Source organism: Scyliorhinus torazame, chromosome 24, assembly GCF_047496885.1.
Source record: "Scyliorhinus torazame isolate Kashiwa2021f chromosome 24, sScyTor2.1, whole genome shotgun sequence".
Classification (NCBI taxonomy): domain Eukaryota; kingdom Metazoa; phylum Chordata; class Chondrichthyes; order Carcharhiniformes; family Scyliorhinidae; genus Scyliorhinus; species Scyliorhinus torazame.
This window is the reverse complement of record NC_092730.1, coordinates 43143842-43151730: the sequence shown is the minus strand read 5'-3', so window position 1 is coordinate 43151730 and position 7889 is coordinate 43143842. Positions and strand designations below refer to the sequence as shown.

The 7889-nt window shown below is 45.7% G+C and overlaps 1 non-coding gene across 1 annotated transcript; it reads right to left on the bottom strand.

Moving 5' to 3' along the window:
• Positions 1-5799: 5799 nt before the first annotated feature.
• On the bottom strand, positions 5800-5881 carry trnas-cga (transfer RNA serine (anticodon CGA)). The gene has a single exon. It is a non-coding gene; the product is annotated as a tRNA-Ser (tRNA).
• Between the last annotated feature and the right edge of the window lie 2008 nt (positions 5882-7889).

Genomic DNA, 7889 nt, shown 5'->3' with positions numbered 1-7889 from the left:
GGTGGCCTGATTTTAAAACCGACGTATCCCATTACGTTGAAAATTGCTTGATTTATGCACAGAACAGCCCGGATAGATATGCGAAAAAAGCCCAGCTACGACACACCCGCCCTGTGAATGGCCCGTGGACAAACCTTCAGCTAGATTATATTGGTTCCCTCCACCCCCCACCCTGCAGAAATGGATACAAATATGTGTTGGTTGTAAGCGATACATTTACGAAATGTGTCGAAAATTTCCCCTCGAGAACAAATACAGCCAAGCCCATGGCAAATATCCTAACCAAGCAAATTGGCACCAGATGGGGACTCCCCTGTAGTACTGTGTCGGACCAAGGTTCGTACTTTACAGGCAGGGTTATGAAAAACGTTATGCCCATTTTTGGTATAAAGCAAAAGTTCCACATTGCCTATCACCCGCAGTCCAGCGGCATTGTGGAACACATGAATCGAACACTAAAGGCAACACTTAAGAAAACGGTGCAGCAGCACAACACGACATGGCACACAGTTCTCCCATTCGCACTGATGTTTGTTCGGAACACAGTGTCGAGTTCAACAGGATATACCCTGAGAAAATCGCACGTCCACATATACTCTCATAACCGGACGACCCATGAAGTGTACCGAGTATTTATTTGGACTTGATTTGGCCAGCCCCGCAGTCCCCACCCTGACCCATGAGAAAGCAGTCCAGCACATGGTAGAAAATATTAAAGCAGCACAAGTCACTGCAGCTGTTCGACTAGGTGCAAAATGAAAGCAGAGTAAAGCCTGCTTTGATAAGACGGTAAACCCGACAGAGTATACAGTCGGACAGCAAGTAATGGTCACCTTATACAACCACAGCTCATTCCTCTCCCCTAAATTTGCAAGTCCCTATTCAACCTCGGACAAAGTAAGCCCCCCAGTTTATGAAATCACGTATCCGAACGGAAAATCAGGATGGTTCCATGCAAATCAGCTTAAGGTTTATGGAACCCAGTGCAGCCACTCGCACCACCTCTCGTCGGCGATGGCAGACAATGAAGACCCGCCCACTGACAACCCAATCCCCCCTCCCCCAGCAGCAGCAGCACGTCCACACACACAACCTTGACCCGGCGCCTAGAATCAAATTTCACCCTGACGCTTGATTCTGCTGACAGCGACAGCACAACTGAAGCCCATGAGAAAACCGAACAATGGACACACAGGCCAGACCCCAGTCTTTGCAGCCCCAGAGACACCGATCAGGATACATTCAGCCCCTTCATGACGATTTATTTGCCCACACCGGAAACTGACCCACCACCCGCCGATAGGGACAACCCCCTTACCCAGACCGCCATATGGAACATGAAACACTGGCAAAGCGATCATTCCTGTCGTCTGACACGGAATGATGAAATGGACCCCACATCAGCAAACGCGGTGTTAGCACGGAAACTCTACACGCGAGTTTGGCACCTGGGAGATGCTGATGACTCCATGTCTGACTCCCACCATGGTAACCCCTTTGAAACCCTTTTCAGAATGGAACCTTGAGGTGTCCAGATGATGAGAGACAGGAACCGATTGAGATTTACGGTGTCCTATACTCTGATGGAACCCGCCCGCTTTTGTTCTTTACTTTGTTTTTAAATGTTGTATATTCTCTCTTGTCCGATTTTGTGTCAGCCTCACGAATACTTTCCTGATACAGTAATAACTACTCTTCTGACGCCACATGGCAGTTAAGAAAACACATTTCCAAATTCGTACCGCTCTTGGAAGGTCACTCAGGCAGTAGAGTAACGGCATTTATCGCCGCCCTGCCTGAGGACCCCTTATACATTTGGTCAGCCAAGCTCGGGGAGTGGTGTAAAGGCACTGGTCACCACCCTACCCGGGGATTCCACCCATTCTTGCCCTGCCGCGGATCATACGCACTCCATTCGGAGAATTATTTTCGAATCTCTTCGCTGTTCTTTTTCATTCCTGTGGTTTAAAGAATGCATTTTGCCGCAACTTTGCCCCTTTCAGGCAATCCTTCGGTTGTTATCCCCCACCTACTATTTACATGTCAGAATCACTTCATTGGAAAAACGAGTTTGCAGAGGACGGAGAAATTGTCCGTCCACTCAGCCCATCAAACACCAGCTGCGAGACTGCTCGCACTGTGACAGAATTTGTTTTTCGGATGTCTTGTCTCCGCAAATGGTTGGTATACAAATAAAATGAGGGAGTCACATATGGTGACGATTCTAACGGGAAATTGACGTTAAGGAGAAACAGACAGACAAACGAGATGTTAAGCAACAAGATAATAACAGACATTTTGCTTGCTCCCCGAAGAAGATACGAAGATACCTACAGTCGGAGAAAAGCCTGAACAAGATGAAGACGACCCTGATGATCTGCATCATGGCCGTAGCTGGAACAATACAGTTGCGCGAGTTACCTACCTCTACCTCCCTCACCACAGAGGCCCCGAACACGACTACCCAACGCAACAACCCCAGCCTGGACACGACATCACACATAGACCCAGCCACCGATACCCCACATGGTGTGAGAATCTGATTAAATGGTACTCCCTGTCAAAAACAGCAGAAGCCTTACTAGTGATGGCCATATTCTGCAGAGTCACCCAGACAATCAGATTGCGGAAATGGAGAAGGAGAGCCTCCCGCCCTCCAGTATACACAGTTAGAGTCCCTATCCTCGGACTCCAGCAAACCCCACACTCTTTCTGAACTTTTTTATTTCATAAATTCCGCAGTTGTTGCTCCGTTAATAAAGTTAATTTTCTGTATATGAATGTTAGTGATATGAAGAAATGTGATACTGCTATTGGATTTTTGTGCTGCAAGATAAGTTCTTTGATTGTTAAGTAGCAGCATGAGGGTAGTTTACTGAGACACAGTTAGAGGTTCTCCTTTTATATTATTTATAAGGAGAATGGAATATAGGATTGAATGTTAAAAGGCCCCTTAGGAATATTTAGGTACGTGTTGTATCAGGGAGATTTAGGTAAATGCTTTCGACCCGTGGCACAGAGTAGGGTAGAATCTGTCCTTGATTGAGGGTACCCGGCATTTCAGAGAACAGGAGAAGACCCAGTATTGTGATCCTTCACGCTTCGCGATGAGGATCAAGAGGACGGAGTGTAGCCATCTGGGATGGCCACTTACAACTAGGGACAGAGAAACTCGCAAAGCCTAGCGGGTAAAACGGACAAGGCAAGGCTCAGGCAGGCTCAGAGCCTGAGATGTATATTTGCAAGCAAGAAATCCAGACGTTATCGAAACTCCGACCAATTAGCATTTTGATGCGGCCGATTAGCATTTGATGGCCCATCTTCTCCAAAACAAAGGACTGGTACTCGAGCAACCGGTACAGTCCCAGACATTTCAGCGCCACTCCCTGTTCAGGGGAAGCGTAAGCAACTGGGTCAGTGACCGTTTGGAACATGGCCAGCCATCCAGGTCCCCGCCAACTTATTGGTTAGTAATCGAACAGAGTGATCAGGGATCACCCAATTAGTGGGGTCCAAACTAAAGGACCGCCAAAAGAACACGAAGCCCCCCAAGTATAAGTATAAGAGTTTGTCAGATATTCGTCCTCTCTTGGACCTGGCGCCCCGGCCACGACCATTTCCAAGTGCAGCAACGCCAGAAGTAAGTGCAAGTTCAACGCTCGCTACCAGACGGATGAGCCGAGCTGAGCAGCACTTATTTCTCCAGACTCGAGTGTTCCAGAATCGGACAGCAGCCACTGTCCCTCTGACCTAAGCCGGGTGCCTGAAGTTCAGTACAGGTTGTCTTAGTCGATAGGTGTAGTTAACTAGCAGTGTTTATGTTGCATGACTAACTGTGTGTAAAGAAAGTACCCTTGACCTTGAACTAACTAACTGGTGTTTGGCTCTTTGATCAATAGCCGGTTGAACCTTGTGGTGGTATCATTTGATACCTGGCGACTCTGAGCATTAGAACATAGATATCAAAAGAAAGGTGGGCAAACTTATTGATTGCCATAATTGGAACAGAGTCACAGAAAAGACAGGAAAAGAAAAGGCAACATCTTTCCTTCAGTTTTCAATCAGGTCAAAACACATTGATACACAAAGCAGCTCAACACAAACAGATTGAGAGATAACAGAAATAAATACACAATTATTCTATTATTCAACGCACTATCATGCTCCTACACATAAAATTCAAATGCAAACGTCGCAATAGTAATCATAAATATTGTTTTATTTAGAGCTTGATATTATCCAATACCTGCAACAGCTACGTTGAAGATGTCATCGGAGTGCGTTCTTCAGCGGGAGGAACTCGAAGATTTTATATTCTTCTGTCATTTGTCGCATCCATTCTGCAACTTAGATTTGCGGAGATATGAAAAAGGAATATGTGAATTCCTCGGCTAGAACGAAATTAACTGATATGTGCCAGTAGAATACAGGCTGGAAATGCAATGAATAGTAGACGCAGAGGCAGTCAGTAAAGATGTGCGGGGTTACACAACAGCCTTACATTGCAGGACCAGTGGGAAATTGGTGTACTTTGCAGATGGTGAGAAACGATAGACCTTGGAGGAGCAAAGGGATTGGAGACCCTTGTTTCGGAGTCATTCACCGTCAGTGGAAATATCCGATTACTAGTTTCTCGTTCTCAACTTCCAGGCTGTCATATCAGAGGCGACATTCATTCCTCCAGTCCATTGTCTGGGCAAATCTCTCCAATGAGCTGCTGTAATTAATTGAAACATCGATTCCCTAGCGGGCAGAGTGGGGCTATTCGGTCCATTAAGTCTGCACCGACCCTCCGAACGAGCATCATACCGTTCCCGTACCAGCCTCCCCGAACAGGCGCCGGAATGTGGCGACTAGGGGTTTTTCACAGTAACTCCATTTGAAGCCTACTTGTGACAATCAGCGATTTTCATATTTCATAATTCATTTCATACCCTGTCCATGCCCTGCCCATAACTCCACCTAATGTCTGGAAAGTAAAGGCCTAGTAAACATGGCCCATTCCAACTAAGCTGCAGATGGTTGAAGTGTGGAAGGTAGCCGGTGCAGTACCAAGGTCCCACTGCCTGCTCGCACCTCGTTCTATTCATCCATTAGCCTTTGATTTGAACAATAAAATGATATCCAGACATTTTGCTCAATTGTCGGCGAGACCAGCGGCCATTAAGAACGGCAGAGAAGTCTTGCCGTTCGACACATTTTCACGAAAGTTCCTTTGACATTTTTGTGTTTTACACCACCTCACAGCTTTCCATGTAAGGCATAACTTATGACAACGAAACTTGCGCGAATTTGTAAATTGCATGAGTAAAGGAAGACACGTTGTCATCAGGATTCGAACCTCCGCGGGGAAAGCCCAATGGATTTCTAGTCCATCGCCTGAACCGGCATAGTGGGGAGCACCGCGGTGTTCCCGGTGGTTAACCAGCGTTCGATTACCGGCCATTGTTGCGCCGATTTATTTAGAAATTTATGCGAGCTGGTCAATTTCAAAATAAGAGAACAAAATGATCTAACAAATGACAGGCAAAAATAAATTTGAAGCTTTATTATCATCGATTTTCACAATTCTGGTGCCCGGTGAAGTTAATATGAACGTTACTGAGGTTGTGAAACTATCCTGACAAATAAGAAAATTCAGAGCGAAAGCAGAATGAGAAAAAGGAAGGTTCTTCTGTCATGACACAGACATTTAATCCGAATACATTGAATGAACAAGAACTTCAAATTGATACTTAGACTGACATCGTGTTCTGCAAACAGATTGCTCCAAACGGAGTAAAGATTTCGGATCATAGCCGCTGCGAGGAGGGTGCGAACCTACGCGGGGAAACCCCATTGGATTTCGAGTCCAACGCCTTAACCACTCGGCCATTGCAGCTGACCGCTCGCTTGTAGAAAGCATTGTAAAATGCACTCCAGGTATTCCAGTAATGCAATGAACGGTGTCCCAGTCTTTATCTGGGAAGGGTAGAATTAACATGGAAAAAGACCATGAGATTTGGGGCAACGCCTTGAGCTGCACGAAAATCTCACCTTCCATAACGCACTGTTCTACTTTTGTGTCACAATATCAGTTGCAAAGGAAATATGCGATAAATTCATGTTGTTTGAATGGACCAGTACATAACTTCCCAGTCTCGGTCAAAATTAAAGTAATGGAATCGAAGAATCTTACAACACAGAAAGAGACCTGCGCAGACCGAGTGGTCACGTGATGACTGGGTTATCAGGAAGTTCCACCAGATTTCTGTGTGAAGTGACCGCAGCAGGTCTACCACATGGACTCAACGTTAAATTCCTCGACGTCAGACGCCGTTTCCATCCGCTGCAAAGAGGAAGCTGATGTTTTCACCCTGTCAATAATCACTGTCAATATTTCCATTTCAGTTCTGTTTTTGATGATACCCTTTTTTCCCAGATCACAGAAAATACACGGAAAGCTCCAGCTGCCGGACATGGTCATTTTCGATGTCGCAAAAGTACTTCACATTGCTAGCCGTGAAGATTCATGGAGCATCATCCTCAAATTTAGCTGCTCACGGGCATGTGTCACATCCTCTGCCTGTTCGGCAATCACATAGAGTCAGTGATCCTCACCAAGTGAATCAACACAAACCCGGCTCAATAAGAACTGCAGACAAACAAAGGGTGCGTCATAGCACCAATTTTCTTTTCCATTTTCCTCACTACAATATTGTGCATGTCACCCAGCAACTTCCCGACAGGCCTGGAGATAATCAAAGGAACGACAGGAAATTGTTCAAACTACAATCGTTTTCATTAGAAAGTCAAACAATATCTTCAGACATTGAGCTCCAGGCTGGAGGCAAAGTTTGTGTGGGTGTTCAATCAGAATCTCAGAATCAAGCAGATTCAGCACGGCTTTATGAAGGGAACGTCATGGACGACAGATTAATTGGAATTCTTTGCGGCGTTAATCACCAGGATAAATAAAGGAGACCCAAAAGGTGTAATATACTTGGATATCCAATAACGCGTTCGACAAGATGCCACACATAAGTTAACTTAATGAGATAAGAAACCATGGTTTTCTGGCTAATATATTCGGACGGTCTCCTTGGATTTTATTTTGTACATTGTCACGTTCTCCAAGGTACAGTGATATGTATTCTTCTGCGAGCAGCTCAACAGATCATTAAGTACATGAAAAGGAAAGGAAATAAAAGAAAATACATAATAGGGCAACACATGTTACACAATGTAACTCCATAACACCGGCATCGGGTGAAGCATACAGGGGTGTAGTGTTCATGTGGTCAGTCCATAAGAGGATCGTTTAGGAGTCCGCTAACAGCGGGGAAGAAGCTGTTCATGCGTTATCTCAAACTTCGGTATCTCCTGCCCATTGGAAGAAGTTGGAACAGTGAGTAAGCCGGGTGGGAGGCGTCTTTGATTGTGCTGCCCGCTTTCCCCAGGTAGCAGAAGGTGTAGATGGAGTCAATGGAGGGGAGGCAGGTTCGTGTGATGGACTGGGCGGTGTTTACGACTCTCTGAATTTTCTTGCGGTCATGACCGAGCAGTTGCCATAACAGGCTGTGATGCCGCCAGATAGATTGCTTTCAATGGTGCATCTGTAAAAGTGGGTAAGAGATAATGTGGACATGCCGAATTTCCTTAGTTCCCTGAGGACTGGATAATATCCCAAACTTGTATCCTGCTATTGTCACCTTGCTCCACTTTGTTCTCTTCACAAAACATCAGGAATCTCAGACCAAATCTTCAGACATTTGATTCTCTCTTCAACCAACATCTTGTCCCTGATTAAGTCCACCTTGGGAAGAGGGGCTTGACATTCCGAGATCCCCTGCAGACAGCCGGTTGCTGTTGATGGATCAAAAGAGGCCTAAACCCTGAAAGAAAGCCTC